General features: G+C 44.8%; 2 long non-coding RNA genes across 3 annotated transcripts in view; both read right to left on the reverse strand.

Moving 5' to 3' along the window:
* LOC130363212 (uncharacterized) overlaps positions 1-839 on the reverse strand; it is a 122,708-nt gene extending 121,869 nt beyond the window's left edge. The window contains exon 1 of the long non-coding RNA XR_008891758.1: positions 199-839. This is a non-coding gene — a long non-coding RNA (uncharacterized LOC130363212). The remainder of the gene's footprint in view (positions 1-198) is intronic.
* Positions 840-1,754: 915 nt separating this feature from the next.
* LOC130363211 (uncharacterized) lies at positions 1,755-21,634 on the reverse strand. Of its 2 annotated transcripts, none has more exons than XR_008891756.1 (5): positions 21,397-21,634; positions 8,642-8,866; positions 7,943-8,052; positions 5,520-5,660; positions 1,755-2,019 (listed from the first exon to the last, which is right to left on the reverse strand). It is a non-coding gene; the product is annotated as an uncharacterized LOC130363211 (long non-coding RNA). The 2 variants fall into 2 exon arrangements; XR_008891757.1 differs by lacking the exon at positions 21,397-21,634 and adding an exon at positions 9,091-9,299.
* Between the last annotated feature and the right edge of the window lie 1,091 nt (positions 21,635-22,725).

Consider the following 22,725-nt stretch of genomic DNA (forward strand, 5'->3'; position numbering starts at 1 on the left):
TATTTACCAAGAAAATTAAGCTACATTAATAAATTAAGTGATTAATAAATCTGAAAACAGCAAAGTGTGCAAACACTTGAAACTTGTAAAACTGGGCCACAGTATATAGTAATAAGTTGCAGATGAACTGAATAAATCTACAAAAACACTTCACTGCTGTTCTGTCCTGTGCACTGAATAAATGTGCTGCCTACATACCGTACTCGGTGATTCCCGCTGTTTGCATCAACATTTTATTCACTACAAAAGAAGAGAATAATGTAGCATTAGAATCTTGGCGATACTAAAAGTACCGGTGTGGATGGATGTATTGGAGATCCGGGTACTATAGAAAGAGGAGGATGAATTGGGCTGTGGCTCCACCGTAACTTTTGGTCGTGTAATGGCTGCAGGCGATTTATGAAAATTGCAACAATTTCCGACCATAATGGAATTCTTCTAATTGTCACATACATTTTTTGCCCACGGGGAGAAGAAACAGTGAATCTACACAACGGTTATTGTAACCTGCAATTTTACCATGAACTTTGTGCAAAGTAAAGTCGCCATGGAGCCGAAAACACTAAGGAGAGAATTTACAAGACCAGCCTGTGGCGTGTCAGCTCAGGTAAGGGCCTTCTACATAGGGCAATTTTTTTTTGCCCTCTATAAAAGACCCAATGATCAGCTGACTGAGGAGGGACCAATGGGATTATCTTTGGTTGGTCAGCGGCTCCTCTCACTGTGAGAAGAGGGGATGTTCGGCTGACAATCACGTGTAAGGTCTTATTCACACTATAGATCTCCAGGCAGAGACTCTGGGGAAGATTTATCAAAACCTGTCCAGAGGAAAAGTTGCCCAGTTGCCCATAGCAACCAATCAGATCACTTCTTTCATTTTTCAGAGGCCTTGTTAAGAATGAAAGAAGGGAGCTGATTGGTTGCTATGGGCAACTGGGCAACTTTTCCTCTGGACAGGTTTTGATAAATCTCCCTGTCTGTGTGTAGCGGGCACCCCTGAAATCGATCAGTGCTATGATGGCATTGATGGCAATGCAGTCCCAATTCTTTAGGCAGAGCCCAGAATCTGGAATTTCCAAAGGAGAATGTGTCCATATGGACATAGAAATTGTGGAGTGTAGCATGGTGCAGCAGAATCACATTGAAAAAAATGGGAGGCTGCTGCATCGGAATTTAAGATAAGAATGTGTCCATAAGGAAATTCCATAGTGTGAATGAACCCTAAGTAAATCACTCAGACTGCCCTATCATTGAGCTGTGTAGAATACTCACTAAATGAGCGCCATTCTGCTACATCAATGCTTGTATCCAAGTCTTAGTCAAATCTGTCTTATCCAAACCTCAGAATTCTCCTCTTTCCTACCGTCATGCTTTAGGCCATGTTCACACGGCGTAAAATGTGCAAAATGTCCACCCTGGAAAACATAGGTGAATATTCCAAACATTTGAATGTTCCTGTGGGCGCTAAGACTGCTTGGCAATGTGCCATCTCATAGACGGCAATACATTTCCGATTGGAATCCCCAGAAAGAATAGACATGTCTATTCTTTCTGTGGATGCCGGAATCGGGATTTCCGCAGCAGATGTTTTGCCATGTCCACAGTGCAGCAGAATCCTGTTGAAATCAATGGGGCTCCGTTGCTGAGGCATTTCCGAGTGGAATATTCCCGCAGAATTACACTGTGTGAACATGGCCTTACATTGCAGTTCTGCTCCTGCAGATTGGCTGCTTAACATAAGCAAAGCTGAACAGAAAGTTTATTACAGAAACAGAATGACTATAAAATGCAAGTTACTTCCAGTGGAAGTTTATTAGGAAACTGGGGGCAGCTGCCGCTTGTCTATATGAAGTCCTCGTCCATCTTCAGAAAGTGTCATTTACAGAGCACACCAGCTGAAGGTGAAGACATACGTTTGACTGTAATCACCACTGCTAATGGATGAGACGCGCTGTTTACCAAGTTCCGGGTGGTTTCAGAGGCATTTGGTCTCAAAGTTTATTAAAAACATTGTATGTTCTGTAAGAAAAGAAAATTGATGGTCACTTAACCCACATGTCAAGTCACAGGTGATCAAATGTTCAGGATCTAGGGGCTGGCGGGGATATTGGAGCACAGAAAATAGTGAAGGCTGATCAAAGACAGGAGTGCTGTCCTGCAGAATAATCATCGTCTGTCACGTTGGACTTGGCGTCTAGGGTGAGATGGGGTATTGAATGGTAATATCTGGAGGAAGGAAGAGCCAATTAACATGTATCCAAAGTTCTGTTGTTTTAGTCAATGTCTAATTAACATTCATCGACTGTACTGCGCCCTGTGTAATACACAATGTGTGGCTGATTACCGTATTCTTCGCCGTATAAGACGCACTTTTTCTTCCCCAACTGGGGGGGGGGGGGGAGTCGGTGCGTCTTATACGGCGAATACACCCCTATCACGGCGGTCCCTGCGGCCATCAACGGCCGGGACCCGCGGCTAATACAGGACATCACCGATCGCGGTGATGCCCTGTATTAACCCTTCAGACGCGGCGATCAAAGCTGACCGCCGCATCTGAAGGGAAAGCGACACTAACCCGGCTGTTCAGTCGGGCTGTTCGGGACCGCCACGATTTCACCGCAGCGTCCCGAACAGCCCGACTGAATAGCCGGGTTAGTGCTTACAGGACACCGGGAGGGACCTTACCTGCCTCCTCGGTGTCTTCTCCGTTCAGGGATCCCCTGTATGGCCGGCGCTCTCCTTCCTCGTCATCACGTCGTCGCGTACGTGCGTCGGCGTGCGTAACGACGTGATGGCGGTGACGGAGAGCGAGGATACCCGGCCGGCAGCAGAGACGTTCCGGAGTGACGGGGACACGGCGACAGCGACGGAGCGACATCCAGGGCAGCGGTGACGGGTCCGGAGTGGCGGGGACACGTGAGTATTACCTCCTATGCAGTGGTCTTCAATCTGCGGACCTCCAGATGTTGCAAAACTACAACTCCCAGCATGCCCGGAGTCGTAGTTTTGCAACATCTGGAGGTCCGCAGGTTGAAGCCCACTATTGGGTTCAAAATCTTTATTTTTTTTAGATTTTGCACCTATAAATTGGGTGCGTCCTATACGCCGGTGCGTCCTATGGAGCGAAAAATACGGTAAATCTGCAAACCCCGATGTTAATGAAGAGTTGTCTTACAATTCTTCATTAACATTTTCTCCCATTTTGTGCCTACAGTCCCTTTGCAGAGATATGTGTCTCCATGGTAACAGACTACACACAAACCCTGCGTAGTCTGATCCTGTAGTCATACTCCCTGCCATCTGATCTCTACTTCTTGATAATCCTCAGACAGTACAGACGGGATCAGGAAATTATAGAGACTCCAGCAGTAGATTATGGGGAATGGAAGAAGCTTCGCCTGTAAGAACCAATTCAAAAACCTCCTCTGATTTCAGCGCTTCCTATGATGTGGTTTTCCTCACGTGGCTTTTCAGAAAAATTTTTATGAGCTTCCAGGCAGAACTTAGCTGAAAAAGTGACGTCACTTCTTATTTTCGGCAGTGATTTTAAATACGAAGTTTAAAAGGAACATCCTTTTTTTTTTTGTATTCCCCCTGAAGTCAATGGAAGCTGGAAACTGCATATTTTAATGGAATTATTTAGCAAATTTTTGCTTTTTTGAACATACAGGGGGAAATTTATCAAAACCTGTCTAGAGCAAAAAGTTGCCCAGTTGCCCATAGCAACCAATCAGCTGGCTTCTTTCAGTTTTAACAAGGCTTGTGCAAAATGAAAGAAGCAATCTGATTGGTTGCTATGGGCAACTTTTCCTTTAGGCTAATTTTCCATTAGTTTTTTTTTCTCTGGCAGTTTTTGAGCCAAAGCCAGAAGTGTATTCAAAAGGAATAGGACATATAAAGGAAGGACTTAGACTTCTCCTCCCTTACGGATCCACTTCTGACTTTGGCTCAAAAACTCCAGTGGCAGTATTCCAAAAACTGCCAGAAAAAAAACCAAGTGGAAACCTAGCCTTAAACAGGTTTTGATAAATCTCCCCCACAGGGATTTGTAGTCTGACTAGCCTGACACTATTGGGCCACGTTCACAAGGCAGAATTTCTGCACTGAATTAATCGCCAATTCACTTCAATGAAAATCCTGCAGAGGAATCTTTTTGAAGTGTATTGGCTATAAATTCCGTGCAGAAATTCTGCTGTGTGAACGCGGCCGTAGTTTGTACAGGAGCCGTAAACACAAAACAGAAAGAGCTTTTCAGTCACTGTTTTAGAAGTTGCTACATTTTTTCTTTTAGATGTATAGAATCGATATAATTGTTTTTGGGTTTCTGAAACTTTCTTATAATTTTTTTCCAGTTCTTCCCTATTTTCAATACCTTTGACTATCCCTTAGTTAGTTCTGCTGACACAGCTGAGGGTTTGTACCAATCTATCAGCATCAAGGTACATTTACACATACATTATCCCCTGCAGGTTTTCTGCAGCAGACATTGCACAAGAAATTGAAGCAAATCAGCCTGGGATTCAAGAGAGGAAAGAGATTGGCGTGTAAACATAAATGTTCTCAGGCTAGGTTCATACTGCGTTTTAGCTGTCCACCACAGTTATCTGTGGCCACCCCGCCAAGAACCGGTTGCTAATGTATATTGCAGACAGCAGCAGATGCCATCCATTCATTTCAATGGCCCAAACAGAGTCACCTAGTGACTATGTTCGGGCCGGATACCCAATTTAAATGGGCTTAAAAGTGCGATCTGCTATGTTGTCCAGCCCATTTACAATAGTGTTTGTGGCCTGAACTCATAAGTGACTCCATTAGTGCCATTGAAATGAATGGAATCTCCTGCTCTCAGGGTGCCGATGGATACCTGTGATGGAAGTCCTTAAAGGAGTATTCCAGGCAAAAACTTTTTTTTATATATCAACTGGCTCCGGAAAGTTAAACAGATTTGTAAATTACTTCTATTAAAAAATCTTAATCCTTCCAATAGTTATTAGCTTCTGAAGTTGAGTTGCTGTTTTCTGTCTAACTGCTTTCTGATGACTCACGTCCCGGGAGCTGTCCAGCTCCTATGGGGATATTCGCCCATCATGCACAGCTCCCGGGACGTGACATCATCATTGAGCAGTTAGACAGAAAACTTCAGAAGCTAATAACTATTGAAAGGATTAAGATTTTTTAATAGAAGTCATTTACAAATCTGTTTAACTTTCCGGAGCCAGTTGATATATAAAAACATTTTTTTGCCTGGAATCCCCCTTTAATGCAGTGTAAACCCAGCCGTTCATTCACTGACAGTAAAAGAAGGAAAAAAGAACCGGACATTAATACTTAGCAGAATTTTTCAATGCAGAGAGTAAGGTTTATCTGCAGAAAACTGGTCTGGGCCTGTAATGAACGGCTCTATGGCATTTCCCATATACCACCAGTCTTTTTCTCAGTATACAGCAATATGTGGCTGTGTATAACAAACAATTACATTGTACCTAAGTGCATACACGTATTTCCAAACAATGGTGCACCTGAGTATACAAAAGGGAACCCTCCAATCTACGAGACATAGAAATCCTGCTGTTTCTTATTGCACTGGATGATTTAGTTGCTACTTTCTCCAGTTTTCTGAGGATCAGCTGTTGTCAGCTTTTTGTCTTTCTGTGATTGATCTGAAAGGAAGGACCCAAAACTTTATTGGCATAGATAAAGCACATTCCGAATTTTACCTGATAGCAGAGGATTGTGTCCGGGAATAAGAGCTGCTTCTCACTGGCAGAAAGTGGCCGTTAGGGTTTTGCAAGAAAGATCTTGTGTCACACTTGCAAAAAGATCTGAAATTCTAACCACCGAACCACGAAATGTGCAGGACGCGACACATCATCCCTGACCGCAACGCATTGAGCAAGGAGTAGAAGTGCGAATACTAACTACAAGGCTGCTCTGACAGAGATACTAGAACATCACTGATCTCAAGGGGGACCCTCTTTACCTGGACTTTTTTGTTTAGGTGTTTTTGTCATATTCTTCTTCACAACTATTTTTATTGCTTATGGGCATCTAAAATGAAGAAGTCAAGAATATTACACGTAAACTTAAAGGGGTACTCCGGTGAAAACCTTTTTTCTTTTAAATCAACTGGTGGCAGAAAGTTAAATATATTTGTAAATTACTTCTATTAAAAAAAATCTTAATTCTTCCAGTACTTATTAGCTGCTGAATGCTACAGAGGAAATTCCTTTCTTTTTGGAACACTGATGACATCACGAGCACAGTGCTCTCTGCTGACATCTCTGTCCATTTTAGCAACCGTGCATAGCGGATGTATGCTAAGGGCAGCATGGTGGCTCAGTGGTTAGCACTGCTGCCTTATAGTGCTGGGGACTTGGGTTCAAATCCCACTAAGGACAACAATAAATAAAGCATTATTATAATGTCAACAGAGAGAACTGTGCTCGTGATGTCATCAGAGAGCATTCCAAAAAGAAAATAATTTCCTCTGTAGTATTCAGCAGCTAATAAGTACAGGAAGGAATAAGATTTTTTAATAGAAGTAAATTACAAATATGTTTAACTTTCTGCCACCAGTTGATTTAAAAGAAAAAAGGTTTTCACCGGAGTACCCCTTTAATAAAGGCCTTTATGTTTCCAGATGGTCAGTCCTCTAACACAGTGTTTCCCAACCAGGGTGCCTCCAAATGTTGCAAAACTACAACTCCCAGCATGCCTGGACAGCCAAAGGCTGTCCAGGCATGCTGGGAGTTGTAGTTTTGCAACATCTGGAGGCACCCTGGTTGTGAAACACTGCTCTAACATACATCTGGTAGATGAAGGAGGTGACAGATGCACTTTATCCTGCCATATAGCTGACCTGAACACCTTATGTTTCACTGCCTGTAAGGTTATGTTCACATGGTGGAATGTCCGCACGGAAAATTCCACAGACCGCGGAGCGCTGGCAGAACCTGCTGGCGATAGGACTGTTTGGAAATGCTCCATCTGATAGGCGGCAAAGTATTTCCTTGAAGAAACTGTAAAAACATGTTCAGTGTTTTTGCGAATGCCAGAATCAGGATTTCCACGGCAGATGTTTCTGCTGCGGAAATTCTGCCATGTGCATAGAACAGCAAAATCCCATTGAAATCAATGGGACTCTTCTGCTGCAAAATGTCCGTCCGGAAGATGCATGCAGAATTCCGCATGGACATTCTGCCGTGTGAACATAACGTGAACGTTTTTGACCATGACTGCAGTAAGTTTCTGGGTTAGAGCTCTAGGAATGCTTGTGCTCAATTCCTGGGTCCCATATAAGTTTGCAGGTACATGGCTGACACAGGCTAAAAAAAAGACGTTCACAGACCTTCTGCAGCTTGTTATGGGTCTATACTGCACTTCTGTGTGAAAATAAAAAATATCGGCATGCTTAGCCCAAATTTCAAGGAAAAACATGGTACCTCACAAAGGTATCACACTGTGTGCCTAAAGGTCTATGGGGGTATTTATCAATTTTGCCTGTTGACAGTTTCTTTTTACCCTTTTTTTTTCACTTTGGTTTCCGTGGACATGCACCAAATTTATCATTTGGTGCAAGTTGTTAGTAATTTTGGCTCAAATGTTGAAATCCGCCGTTCACAGCGCCTTTTACACAGAACTTACCGCCACAGAGGACGCGTATTTTACCCTGTAGAGCAGCCATTTTGGAGTCCCTCCTGCAGTATATCAGCAAGCAACGTGAGTTATTTTCTTTTGTGGGGTTTATAGACACCATGTGAAATTGATTTTATTTCAACTTGGGTATTATTTTTTTTTTGGTTACTTTAGTGCAATCTACAATTAGTGCAAACTACAATTGCCAGCATGCCCGGACAGCCGTCGGCTGTCCGGCCATGCTGGGAGTTTTAGTTTTGCAACATCTGGATGTCCGCAGGTTGGAGACCACTGCTTTAGTGCTTACCTTTCCTGAACCTGTGCGGCCATCTCCAATGCTGGCTCAACGGAGGGTGAAGGTTCCTCAGAGACAACTATGTCGCAGGATAGTATTGCGCAGCCCTGGAGATGTCGCAGCTTTCACAAAAAAAAATTTTTATATGTATTTTTATGCCTTTACATTTTCTAACATTGCTAAGTGTGTTTTCCATGTGCAAAATTTCTTGGCAGGGATTTGCTCCAAAAAAACGTGATTTGCGCCAAAATTGCGCCAATGATGAATTACTGACTAAAGTTAAAATCACACACAGGACCGTGTGATTTTGAGAAAGTTGTAAAAATGACAGTGGAGAAGATGCGCCAAACTTAGATTTAGGGCTTATTCACACGAACGGATCCGCAGCGTATTTTACATCGACAATGGACCCTATAGTGTGCCTGCTCAGAGTGGCAATCCGCCGCTATGAGCAGACACACTGTGATGTGCGAGTCGCCGTGCACATGCTCCCTCTGCTCCCTGAGCTAGGCCGAAAGCAGCCGCGATGTGTCCGAGTATACTGCTCAAGCACGTGGCGATTCACACATCGAAGTGTGTCTGCTCATAGCGGCGGATTGCCACTCTGAGCAGGCACATCTGGAGGCACACTACGCTGCGGATCTGTCCGTGTGAGCGAGCCCTTATAATACTATATATCACCTGAGTCCACACAGGTGAATATGTACGCACCTATAGATGATAAAGCATTCTTCCTGTAGGTGTGAGCAGACATCTCAGGGTTAATCTACATAGGGAGCCTTTCCTTACTTCATCTTTCTTTTCCTGACACAACTGTGAGCCGTGGTCCTCATGTGATCAAGGGAAGGTTTAGCCTCCATCTTCCATCCGCAGCTGCTTCATCTCTACCTGCTTTGAAATGCTAATCTCCCATGTATGAGGGCAGGCGGACGATACCTACAAAGAATACAGATAATAAGAGCCATTATGTGGTCAGGTAAAAAGCCAGTTCACTCATAGTTGATGTAGACAACAAAACAGGTAACTTTAAAGAGAGGGATTGAAGAAGCAGGGCTGTCACCCATCTGTACAGTCACAGACAAGCTTCAAAGGAGGCCTCAGTGTGTAACCTTTATGTCTGGATATAGAAACGGTCATAAATCATAGAGTTATCATCACACCTTGCATTGCCTTTATGTCAGTGATTCTCACATCTCGGGATTGGATCGGCAGCCAGTGGTTACACCCGGGGCTCCAGGAAGTAAGTGGTCAAGTCTCGGTAGCGAGTTCACAATGTCGGGTCCTGTACAGCTGCACAAACTGCAAAACCACTCAGCACCGGCATAGAGCAATTCAATGAGAGAATACAAAATTATGGATTGACTGAATGTTGGGTTGTGATTTTTTTTCTTACTGTAGACGAGTTTTGGATAATCCACTCTTTTACAATATAGCTCTCTCATCCATGGAGAGAGGGGATTGGGCTGAGGTGGGACAGACACGTATCATGGCTTTATCACATATAAACCTTTCTTAAATACTCTAGGGGGTATGTATGAAGGATTTGACACAGTTTTTTTGACTGTGATTTTTCACAATTTTCTCTATATGTAACTTTTTGTTTTGGCACAACTACGCTCCATTTGACGCAAAAAAACATACATAAAATCACACATTGCAACACCATTATTGATACATACCCCCTTTGTGTTTATGATTCACTTCTGATATTCCTACTTAAAGGGGTACTCCGGCCTTAATACATCTTATCCCCTATCCAAAAGATAGGGGACAAAATGTCCGATCGTGGGGGTCCCGCCCTCCCCAAGGACTTGCATTGAGGGGGCGGGACGTGACATCACACGGGGTGGAGTCGTGACATCATGATACTCCGGCCCCGTGGTCGTCACGCTTCACACTCGGAGCCTCCAGTGCTGCGGAGAGCTCGCAAATATGGGTGCTGAATAAACATGTTCATTCTTTGTGCGGATGCGGAAATTCTGCTGTGTGCACAGTGCAGCAGAATCCCATTGAATCCAACGGTACTCTGCTGCAAAGTTACACGACACAGAAATTCTGCCGTGTGAACATGGCTTCAGGCTCCTTTCATACTACGGATATTCTGCACAAAATTTCCACAAGAAAATTCTGTGTGGAGTCCGCTTGCAGCAGCCTCTCATTGATCTTAATGGGAATCCCACTGCTCTGTTCACATGTTGAAAGTCCCGTAGCGAAAACTACCAACCAGGAATTGGATTCCGAAGGAAGAATGAACATGTCATTAGTCAAAAGGCGCCACTCCAGACCATTTCCACGAAAGAAATTCAGCAAGGAAATTCCTGAGTGTGAACATACCCTAAGGCAGTGGTTCTCAACCTTTTTTGCCTGAGTACCCCTTGGCAGTCTATTCCCCAAAAATTGTACCCCATATTAGAGACAATTTGTAATGATTATAGTATAATTTAACAGGCCCCCTGTTCCTCTCCCTATCTCCATGCTCCTTTCTGCAGTACAATACCCACCTATTTAAAAACTCCCCATGTTTATTGTCACACACAATAATAGTACCCGCTTTGCATCCCCATTAAGTTGTTAGGCCACCTCTGTGCCCCCAAATATAGCTGTAGGCCCCCAAACTGCCCCCATATATAGTTATAGGCCACAATACTGTCCTGATTTGTTGCTCCACTGCTCCTCTGGTCTGGGGACCTATTGCTATGGCTCATAGTAGTAGGTACCCGGTCTGCAGGGGCAGTGGAGCAACAAAGCTGATGGTAGTCACTGCCCACAGCAGCCCAGTGCCCGCTCTTCCCCTTTGCTATCCTCCTGCTTCACTTCTCGGTGCAGTGACCTCAGCCTGCCATTTCTTTCAAAGTGGTCCAGACCAGTAACCAGTGGCTGTGGCTGCCATTACTGATTTTTTTTTTAAAGTATCCCCTGGAGAACTGGTAAGTACCCCTGGGGGTACTTGTACCACAGGTTGAGAACCACTGCCCTAAGGGTAGGGTCACACACAGCACATCCGGAAGCACTGCCGGAAGTCACAGAGCAATGCCAGATTGAGCTCCCTGCTGCAGATTTGTGTGTCCGCTACGAGGAGCAGGAAGCTCGCTCTGCCTTCACTCTGTGACTGATGGCATTGCATCCAAAGTTTTAAATAGGGTACGGATGCACTGTGTTTGACCCTACGCTAAGAATACATTTTAAAGGTAAGGTTGCCACAAGTGGAAGAACCCATGCACAAATGTTCTAGCTTCCACATGTATCTTTGAGCATAGACTGCAATTGTTAACGTCAGAAGGTAGCCTAATCATGATGCCACACGAGGCCACATGCTTATATGGCCCTAACCTAACAGAGTATCAGCACTCATCTCACTCTTGGCTATAACTACATCGAGATACTGTACCAAGCCGTCAGCTGTGTGAGCAGAACTAGGGCAAGAAGGATTTACAGCACTAACAAAAACAATAAAAAAATTCACCAACAGTAAGCAAAGATTCTGAAAACATTAAACCATCTCATAACTCATGTCCTGGACACTATAACTTGTAATAACATATTCAAAGAGATTCCCAGCTATTAAGAGATCCATTAAACTGTAACGAAAGAGGAAGTAAGCAGAGAAAGGTACAACAGCAGTAATAGGCGACGGAGGAAGCTTGTATAACGTCTGCACGTTCCGCTCGTCGCTCATGTACGAACCAGGTGACCTGAAGAAATTGTTTTATGTATGTACTTAGCGATAATTTTCAGAGGCAGCTCGCTTGTGGATTGCTGTGTAAACAAATGTTTTTCTTTGCAAGTGAAATAGGTTGCCAATGTATATACAGCGAGGGCCATAACGCACATAACGTCACTGTAATTCCTACATAGAATACACATTCCGGATTTACAAACATCAAAGCCAAAAGAAAGTAGGAATAAAAAGAAAAAAAATCTTGTGATGAGAACTTGAAGTAATGGTGGCAACTAGTAGTGTGAACCAAGTGAAGCTCCAATCACAACAAGGCCAATCCGGCTCAGGAACGCGCTGGTTGACTCAGAAATATTTATCTGAATAAGGGCTCCTGCAGAGCTCTGCAGAAGTCAATGGAGTCTGTATCGTACCTCAGCCGCTCCTCACACCAAGGCACAGAGATTCAATGCCGTCTGCACTGCCCTGAAGGCTTCACATGAGGCTTAGTCTCAGAGTTGTGCTGCCTAAGGCTATGTTTACACGGTGGAATTTTCAATCAGGAATTCTGCAGCAGAGTCCAAATGATTCCAATGGGATTCTGCAGCACTGTGCACATGACAGAATTTCTGTGGCAGATGCCGATTCCGGCGTCCACAGAAAAAATAATGCATTGGCGTCTATGAGATGTCTAGAACTTGCCGGAATGTTCAGATGCGCGGAATGTCCACATGTGTTTTCTGTGTGGACATTCCGCACATTTTCAGCCGTGTGGCCTTGGTATAGTCTGTACTGGAGCCTGAGCCGGAAAACTATATAAGGCCAGGTTCCTACATTATTATTTTTTAACCATATTTTGGTGCCAAAACAAGAAAATAAAATAAAAAATATGTGCAATGCACAGCACGTTGTTTACAATGTTTACAAAACTGTGACACGTGTAAGCGATATTAGTGTATATTCTGTGCGAAGAACATGTAGGGAAGGAAATGTGCAACTTAACTACATTAAAATGGGTGCATTTATGTCCAAATTATCCACTTCCAAGATACAACTCATTTGGTAAAAGTACATTCCCCCCCCCCCCCCCCCGCCCCCCTTTTCTCTTCTACCTGGTAATCACAGAACACCGAATTGAAAGATGCTTCTTTATCACCCGGACTTATACCCTTACTACCCCCATTATGAATGCTCAATGTTGATTACCCAGTTATACTTTTCTCTCTTACTTGCTTTTAGTCAACACTAAACAGACTTTGAATATCGGCAATGTCTTTTAAACCATAAACCACATAACAGTGAACGTTAAATAACCCTTCATATAGCTGCCACGTATCCCCGATTACCAACCATGTTCTTCAAAAATAAAAAAGCCGAAGGCCTCGGAGCTCTGCTGTGTATTCTATGAGGTATTTTTCCAAAGCACAAAAAACACAATATACGACTGGATACAGAGGTCACAGGGTGCACAAGCATTAGCAGTACTGTTAGAAGATTAACATTCTTTAATAAAACATTACTGTAAGAGTTTCATCTTTATGACACCAGTGGGATCAGAATTGGTAAACGTCTACGTCATACACTGTAAACGTCATACATCTGGAGCCAGAACAAGGGTCTGAACAGTCACTTACTGTGACAATATCATGAATGAGCCACAATTCTGCACCTTATATACAAACCTAGTGCAAAACCACACAAGACGTGCAAAGACCTTTGAATAGGCACTGCCATTTGAACAAACTTTGCATAGAGCAAAAGTACAAGTGAATATAAGAAATGTTGTAATATATCTTAGACAAAAATGCTTCTTTCTCCTGTTATCAAGATTTGTCGTGAGTCTGCAAGACAAGCAATCCAAGTTGATGGAGGAGGGAGCTTAAGACAAGCAATATATGTCTATGGAGGTGGGGTGGCTTAAAGATGTCCAGTAGTAAGAAATGTAACCCCTATCTGCGGGATAGGGGATAAATGTCTGATCGCGGGGAGTTCGACAGCTGGGATCTCCGGCAAACTCCTGTACAGGGCACCGGCTCTGAGCTGCTAGAGCGCATTTCATACCTAGCACGTTAGCTGGTCGAAACACCCCCCTCCATTAAGCTCTATGGTAGAGGCAAAGACACAGTCTCTGCCTTTCCTATAGAGATGAATGGAGGGAACATGTTTGTACCAGATGACGTGCTGTGTGCGAAATGTCACACACAGAAGCTCAGCCAGGGCCAAGTAAGGGAGATCACGGGGGGTTTCAGAGGTCGGACGCCCGCGATCAGACATTTATCCCCTGTCCTGTTGACAAGGCAGGGGATATATTTCTATGCACTGGACATCTTCTTTATGACAAGCAACACAAGTCTATAGAGGAGAGAGCTTAAGACAAGCAATACAAGTCTATGGAGGGGGGGGGGGGCTCAATACAAGCAATACAAGTCTATGGAGGAGGGAGCACAAGACAAGCAATACAAGTCTATGTAAAAGGGAGGAGGGAGCTCAAGACACGCAATACAAGTCTATGGGGGAGGGAGCACAAGACAATCAATACAAGTCTAAGGAGGGGGGGTAGCTCAAGACAAGCAATACAAGTCTATGGGGAAGGGAGCACTAGACACACAATACAAGTGTATAGAGGGAGCTCAAGACAAGCAATACAAGTGTATAGAGGGAGCTCAAGACAAGCAATACAAGTGTATAGAGGAGAGAGCTTAAAACAAGCAATACAAGTCTATGGAGGGGGGGGAGCTCAAGACAAGCAATTCAAGTCTATGTAAAAGGGAGGAGGGAGCACAAGACAAGCAATACAAGTCTATGTAAAAGGGAGGAGGGAGCTCAAGACATGCAATATAAGTCTATGGGGGAGGAGGGAGCACAAGACAAGCAATACAAGTCTATGGAGGGGGGGAGCTCAAGACACGCAATACAAGTCTATGGAGGAGGGAGCACAAGACAAGCAATACAAATGTATAGCGGGAGCTCAAGACAAGCAATACAAGTGTATAGCGGGAGCTCTGCCCACTATCTCTGGATGAACTACAAATTATAGCTGGAGCCTGCGGAGAACTCAGAAAAATACCATACACAAGCTATATATAATGGAGAGAAATAGTGCTGCTCCTCATGTACACACAATGGGGGAGATTTATCAAAACCTGTGCAAAGGGAAACTTGCCCAGTTGTCCATAGCAACCAATCAGCTTGCTGCTTTCATTTTTATGAAGACCTGTGAAAAATGAAAGAAGCAATCTGATTGGTTGCTATGGGCAACTGGGCAAGTTTTCCTCTGCACAGGTTTTGATAAATCTCCCCCAATGGCCTTTGGATAGGGGATAAGATGTCTAAGCACCGGAGTACCCCTTTAACCCTTTAGGTGTTTCACAGGAATAGCAGCAAAGTGAAGGAGAGAAATCAAAATCTTCATTTTTTACACTCGCATGTTCTTTTAGACCCAGTTTTTGAAAATGTACAAGGGGTAAAAGGAGAAAAATCCCACAAAAATTTGTAACCCAATTTCTCTCGAGTAAGGAAATAACTCACATGTGTATTTAAAGTGCTCTGTGGGTGCACTACAAGGCTCAGAAGGGAAGGAGCGACAATGGGATTTTGGAGAGTGAGTTTTTCTGAAATGGTTTTGGGGGGGCATGTCACATTTAGGAAGTCCCTATGGTGCCAGAACAGCAAACCAAAAACAATATGGCATACTATTTTGGAATCTACACCCCTCAAACAACATAACAAGGGGTCCAGTGAGCCTTAACACCCCACAGGTGTTTGACAACTTTTCGTTAAAATCGGATGTGTAAATGAAAAATAAAAAAAATTCACTAAAATGCTAGTTTTCCCACAAATTTTACATTTTTACAAGGGGTAATAGGAGAAAATGCTCCTCAAAATTTGTAACCCCATCTGTTCTGATAATGGAAATACTCTATGTGTGGATGTCAAATGCTCTGCGGGCGTAACTACAATGCTCAGAAGTCACATTTGGCTTTTGGAAAGCAAATTTTGCTGAAATGGTTTTTGGGGGGCATGTCGCATTTAGGAAGCCCCTATGGTGCAAGAACAGCAAAAAAAAGACCACATGGCATACTATTTTGGAAACTACACTCCTCAAGGAACGTAACAAGGGGTACAGGGAGCCTTAACACCTCACAAGTGTTTGACAAATTTCCACAAAATTTGGACATGAAAATGAAAAATTTTATTTTTTTCACTATAATGCTGGTGTTACCCCAAATTTTATATTTTCACAAGGGGTAAAAGGAGAAAAAGACCCCCAAAATTTGTAGCCCCATTTCTTCTGAGTATGGAAATACCCCATATGTGGACGTCAAGTGCTCTGCGGGCGAACTACAATGCTCAGAAGAGAAGGAGCGCCATTGGGCTTTTGCATTTACAAAGCCCCCCCCCCCCCCGTGGTGCCAGAACATGTGACCCCATTTTGGAAACTATACCCCTCTCAGAATTTAACCCCTTAAGGACCGACCCATTTTTTACCTCTATGATCAGGCTCTTTTTTTAAAATTTGACATGTATCTCTTTAAATGGTAATAACTTTAGAACGCTTTTTCTGAGCAGAGCGATTCTGCGATAGTTTTTTCGTGACATATTGTACTTTATATAACTGGTGCATTTTTGTTGATACATGAAGCATTTTTTGTGAAAAACTTCAAAATATTGTGAAAAACTGGAAAATTTCTGGGGTTTGTTTAATATTTTTTTTAATGGTGTACATACACTGTGTGGTAAAAGTGATGTTATATTTATTCTGTGGGTCGGTACGATTATGGCAATACCCATTTTATATCGCTTTCTATGTTCTTTTTCCTTTTCTTAGCAAAATTATTTTTCTGCCATTCATTTTCCAACAGCCGTAACTTTTTTATTTTTCGTCCGACGCCATTGAGTAAGGGCTTATTTTTTGCAGGATGAGCTCTACTTTTTATTGGTATCATTTGTGTGCTACATGCTACCCTTTGATCTTTTTTATTCCGCTATTTGTACCAAAATTGGTGAATTTTGCGCTTTTTTTAATTTTTTTTTTACGGCGTTCACCGTGCGGGATATTTTACATTATAGTTTTATAGTACACGTCATTATGGATGTGGCAATACCTATTATGTATATGATTTGTGTTTTTTGATCTTTTTTGGTGATAAGACAGGGCTTTTATTGGGAAAGGGGCATTTTTTCATTTTTTTTTACACTTCATACTTTTATTGAAGAACTTTTTATTTTATTTTTTACACTTTTTACAGGTTATACTATGCTGCAATACATTTATACTGCAGCACAGTATAACCTGATGAGCTGCAGACACTACAGCCTGTGCGATTCAGCCTCTGGCTGGATCTCACAGGCTTCCGTAGCAGACATACAGGAGGTCATAATCTAACCTCCTGCTGCCATAGCAACCAACAGCGAGCCGCTGTTGGAGAACAGGGGGAGAGCGCTCCCCTTGTCAACACCATAGATGCCGTGATCAGGATTGATCACGGCATCTATGGGGTTAATGCTGCCGGGACCGGCCCGATCGCGGCTCCGGCAGCTGCGGAGGGACTCCGGCTGTGATTGACAGCCGGGTCCCGTCGCCGATCTCCTGCGCTGCCCGCGGCAGTGCCGGAGATCGCTATGACGTGTGCATACGTCCAATTGCGCGAACGTGTCGGATGATTGGACGTATGCATACGTCCTATAGTGGGAACGGGTTAATAAGTGGTGCAGTGAGCATTTACACCCTACTAGCATTTGACAGATCTTTGGAACAGTGGGCTGAGCAAATGAAAAATTACATTTTACATTTTCAGGGACCCCTGTTCCAAAAATCTGTCAGACACCTGTGGGGTGTAAATGCTCACTGCATCCCTTATTACATTACGTGAGGGGTGTAGTTTCCAAAATGGGGTCACATGTTCCAAAGGGTCACTGTTTATAAATGCACATGGCCTTCAATTTTGGACACCTTCTCTTCTGAGCATTGTAGTGCGCCCGCAGAGCACTTTACATCCACATATGGGGCTATGAAATTTGGGGAGCTTTTTTCCTATTCTCCCTTGTGAAAATGAAAAATGTAGGGTAACACCAGCATCTTAGTGACATTTATTTTTTTTTTCATTTTCACATCCAACTTTAACGAAAATTTGTTAAACACCTGTGGGGTGTTAAGTCTCACTTTACCCCTTGTTACGTTCCGTGAGAGGTGTAGTTTCCAAAATGGGGTCACATGTGGGTATTTATTGTTTTGTGTTTATGTCAGAACCAGTAAAATCAGCCACCCCTGTGAAAATCACCAATTTAGGCCTCAAATGTACATAGTGTGCTCTCACTCCTGAGCCTTGTTGTGCGTCCGCAGAGCATTTTATGTCCATGTAACACTGAGCGCTCCGTCCTTTGCTCCTGGACCGGAGCGCTCACTGCGTTTGTCCCCGCGGAGTGCCCCAGTCAGACTCTCTGACCAAGGACACTCCGCTTCTGTCACCGGCAGGGACGCAGTCCGTGCTGCGGGCTGTCCCTGCGCGTGGCCCACGTCCCATCCTTACTTACCGGCACCCGCTCCGGCTCTCTCCTCGGCTCCCCTGTCATGTGGTTCCCGGCGCCGGCTGTGTAAAATTTAAAGGGTCAGTGCACTATTGATTGGTGCCTGGCCCAATCTCATGTCCTCTGCTCCTATAAATGTACCCTGCCCCTTCCTTCCCTTGCCGGATCTTTGTGTTGCCTTAGTGCCCAAGAGAAAGCGTTCTTTGTGTATTCCTTGCAAGTTCGTGAACCCGTTGCTAACGACTACCGCCTCCGAACCTGTGCTGCCTGCCCTGACCTTTTGCTACGTCTGACTACGCCTCTGCCTGTCCCTTCTGTGCTTCGCCTGTCTCAGTCAGTGAGGTTGAGCCGCTACCGGAGGACACGACCTGGTAGTTACCGCCGCAGCAAAACCATCCCGCTTTGCGGCGGGCTCTGGTGAATACCAGTAACTACTTAGAACCGATCCTCCGGTACGGTCCACGCCAATCCCTCACTGACACAGAGGATCCACTACCAGTACCGCTTTCTGCTACCAGTCCGGATCCTTACAGTCCACATATGGGGTATTTCCATACTCAGGAGAAATTAGTATGGAAAAAGTATGGGGCAACACCAGCATGTAAGTGTAAAAAAGTTTTTTGTTTTTTTTTACACTAACATGCTGGTGTAAACCCCAACTTTACCTTTTCATAAGGGGAAAAAGCCCCCCCAGAATTTTTAACACAATTTCTCCCAAGTACGGAAATACCCCATTTGTGGCCCTAAACTATTGCCTTGAAATACGACAGGGCTCCTAAGCGAGAGAGCACCATGCGCATTTGGGGCCTAAATTGGGGATTTGCATCCGCCACAAAAATACCCTACGACAGTGTTTCCCAAGCAGGGTGTCTCCAGCTGCAAAACTCCCAGCATGCCTTGGCTGTCAAGCAATACTGGGAGTTGTTGTTTTTCAACAGCTGGAGGCTCCGTTTTGGAAACAGTGCCGTACAAGACGATTTTTATTTTTATTGGGGGGGGGGGGGGGGAGGACTGTTAAGGGGTATATGTATATGTAGTGTTTTACTTTTTATTTTGTGTAGTGTAGTGTTTTTTAGGGTACATTCACCCAGGCGGGTTTATAGTGAGTTTCTCGTTGGGAGTTTGAGCTGCGGCGGAAAATTTGAAGCATTTCAAACTTGCAGCAGAAAACTCGCTGTAAATCCACCCGTGTGAATGTGCCCTGTACATTCACATTGGGCGCAGGGGGGAAAACCTCCAGCTGTTGCAAAACCAACTCCCAGCATGCACTGAAAGACCATACATGGTGGGAGTTGTAGTTATGCAACAGCTGGAGGCCCATTGGTTGCGAAACACGGATTTTGTTTCTTAACTCAGTGTTAAGCAACCTGTGTGCCTCCAGCTGTTGCAAAACTAGAACTCCCAGCATGTACAGTCTCTCAGTGCATGCTGCGAGTTGTATTTTTGCAACAGCTGGAGGCACACTGGTTGCGAAACACTGAGTTAGGACACAAACTCTGTTTCACAACCAGCTCTCCAGCTGTTGCAAAACTCTGTTGCAAAACTGCAACAATCAGCATGCATTGACAGTCGAAGGGCATGCTGAGAGTTGTAGTTTTGCAACAGTTGGAGGCACACTGTTACAACTCCCAGCATGCCCTTTGGTAGTCTGTGCATGCTGGGAGTTGTAGTTATTCAACAGCTGGATGCACACTTTTTCATAGAAAAAATGTGCCTCCAGCTGTTGCATAACTACAACCCCCAGCATGCACAGACTACCAAAGGGCATGCTGGGAGTTGTATTTGGAACTCCAGCTGTTGCAAAACTATAACTCCCAGCATGCCCTTTAGCTGTGCATGCTAAGAGTTGTTTCTAAACAACAGCAGGAGGTGAACAGGTCTCACCTCCTGCTGTATCCTGCCGCCGCTGCAGCCACCACTCCTGCTGCTCCTGTCACCGCTGCCGCACCAGAGGGGACCCCCACCGGACCATGGAGAGGTAAGAGACCCCCGTTTGCTGCCATGATCGCCGCCCCGATCACCCCCCAGCAGTGTCGTGAATGGTCGGTCTTTCCGACCGATCAATCACGTGATCATAAGGTGCCATCCGTGCCACCTCACTCCTGCTGGGTAAGGGCCAATGGAGCTGTCTCGGACAGCCCCATTCATCCTTTTTTTCCGGGTCACCAGAGACCCGATTGACCCGGAATTGCCGCAAATTGCCGGTCTGAATTGACGATCGCCGACATCTAGGGGTGTCAGAACCCCCCCAGGGGTTTGCATGGGGTGCCTGCTGATAGATATTCCATGGGTGTACAAGTACGCCTTATGTCCTTAAGTACCAGGACATCAGGGCGTACCTGTACACCCTATGTCCTTAAAGGAAAACTGTCACAGGTAACGCGGACCCCGGCAACAGGTAATTATAAAACCAGGGATGGGGGAGGCAATGGGGAAGTGGCGATGGTTGGACTAAGGAACGGCAGGGGGAGAGAAGCGGGTGGCGGTCTCTGGCACCGCAAAAGCCGCTGCAGTTCATTGATTTAAAGCGCCCGCTTTAAATCAATGATCTGCAGCGGCGTCGCCCCGGGGGGGGGGGGGGAGGGGATAGATAGCCGATAACTTATGCCGGAATATCGGTATGTTATCGGCTATTGGCCAAGATTATCGGTATCGGCCCTAAAAAATAGATATTGGTCGATCCCTAGTCTACAGTCTTTTTTCTGCTTTTATCACCCCAAAAAATGTTTTTGATAGCAGCCGCACACAGTCGGATAGGCGTAGCGCAAGGTTTGCTATGGCCCGCCGCTGACAAGCCCACCCCTGTAGGTCAGCGCTGGGACCGCTGTGCGTGCGCGCTCTCTGCCTTTAGCACTGCGCAGGCGCACAGAGGAGGCAGGTGGCGGGAGCGGGCACTTGCCAGGATAACACTCTGCAGCTAAGATGCGCATGTGCTGGGAACTGGGTGTCAATCACACAGCGGTCCCAGCGCTGACATACAGGGGTGGGCGTGTCGGCGGCGGGGCATAGCAAACCCTGCACCACACCTATCCGACTGTGTGCGGCTGCTGTCAAAAACATGAGGTGATAAAAGCAGAAAAACACTACTGTAGACACAATCTGCACACAGTACAAAGGCTGTGTGTAGGTTATATAGCCATAGTGCACAGGACATAGGGGACGCCCCTGACAGGATCCATAACACTGGAGTCATACCCCTCCCCTGTGATGGTGAGCAGAATAACATTACATCTATACAATCCGCCATGTATTCCCTGCACTGACCACAGGAGGCGCCTCTTACCATGACTGACAGGACCTCGAGCTTCACGTCACATGATCCCTTCCCGCCTTTATTTCTCACACGGCCGATTTGAAAGCGGAGATGTAGCGGGGGGCGGGGCCTGGCCTCAGGGAGCGCGCGGCTATTGGTTGGCGGTGTCTCCGGGCAGAAGGCGGGAATCATGTGGTGGAGTCGCGGATCCTTCCCCAGCCCCGAGGAGCGCCCCCACCCGGCGGGGAAGGACGGACTGTATGTCTGCGGACTTATGAGGTAAATTCTCCTCAGGCATCATTGTTAGTCCAAGTACTGAGGTGGAATGACGCCATGTCCCTCAGACTCCCTCTCTCCTCTCAGATAATGGCGTCAGGTGATTGTTCCTGGTCACACATTGCGGTTCAGTTCTGCCCTTCCATGTTTTTTGCCCTGATATAGTGTCCTATGAGAATTCTGTATATAACGCCTTGCTGTGTGGTTACAAGATTAAAATACAATACAAATACATTGTCACAAACCCTCAGCAGTTACAGCAGGTTTAGGTCTAGACTGTTTCCAGCCTCCAATGATTTCCATTCAGTGACAGCAAGCTGAGGATGAGACGGTGGAAAGCGAGGCCGCGTTCACACTGTGTTCTTGTTTAGTTTAACTTTAAGTTTTCTACACTTGAAAATAATAAAAAAGTGTGTGTTAATGGATGCTAAAAACAATGGCGCTGTACGCCACACTGTACAATCTATTTCCCATTGACTTATATTATAAAACCTTATTGCAGCATATATATATGTATATATATATATATTCGTTTATTTCACGTACACAATAGCGCAGTTAACTAAATTTTTGTATACAGCAAAATTAAACGTATTGTAATGGAAACAGCGACAGAAAAATAATGTGAACCCGGCCTGAGGCTTCACAGCAAGTGTCAGCGACACAAAGTGTGCGACCAGAGATCATCGCGGCCGCCAGTCAAGGTATACGCCATCCTGCGCCGCGGCGATCTCTGTCCCCATAAATCTAGTTTTCATAATCTGTAATGTAATATTTTTCCAGAATAACATCCATGCCCCCCTTGAACTTGTTTAACCCCTTAAGGACCAGGCCAATTTTATTTTTGCGTTTTCGTTTTTTCCTCCTCGCCTTCTAAAATCCATAACTCCTTTATATTTCCATGTACAGACCCATATAAGGGCTTGTTTTTTTGTGTGACCAATTGTACTCTGTAATGAAACCTCTCATTTTACCATAAAATGTACGGCGAACCCCCCAAAAAAAATATTTTAGGGAGGAAATTTAAATGAAAACCACAATTTTGCGCATTTTGGAGGGTTTTGTTTTCACACGATACAAAAA

Source organism: Hyla sarda, chromosome 3 (assembly GCF_029499605.1).
Source record: "Hyla sarda isolate aHylSar1 chromosome 3, aHylSar1.hap1, whole genome shotgun sequence".
In the NCBI taxonomy this organism is placed as follows: domain Eukaryota; kingdom Metazoa; phylum Chordata; class Amphibia; order Anura; family Hylidae; genus Hyla; species Hyla sarda.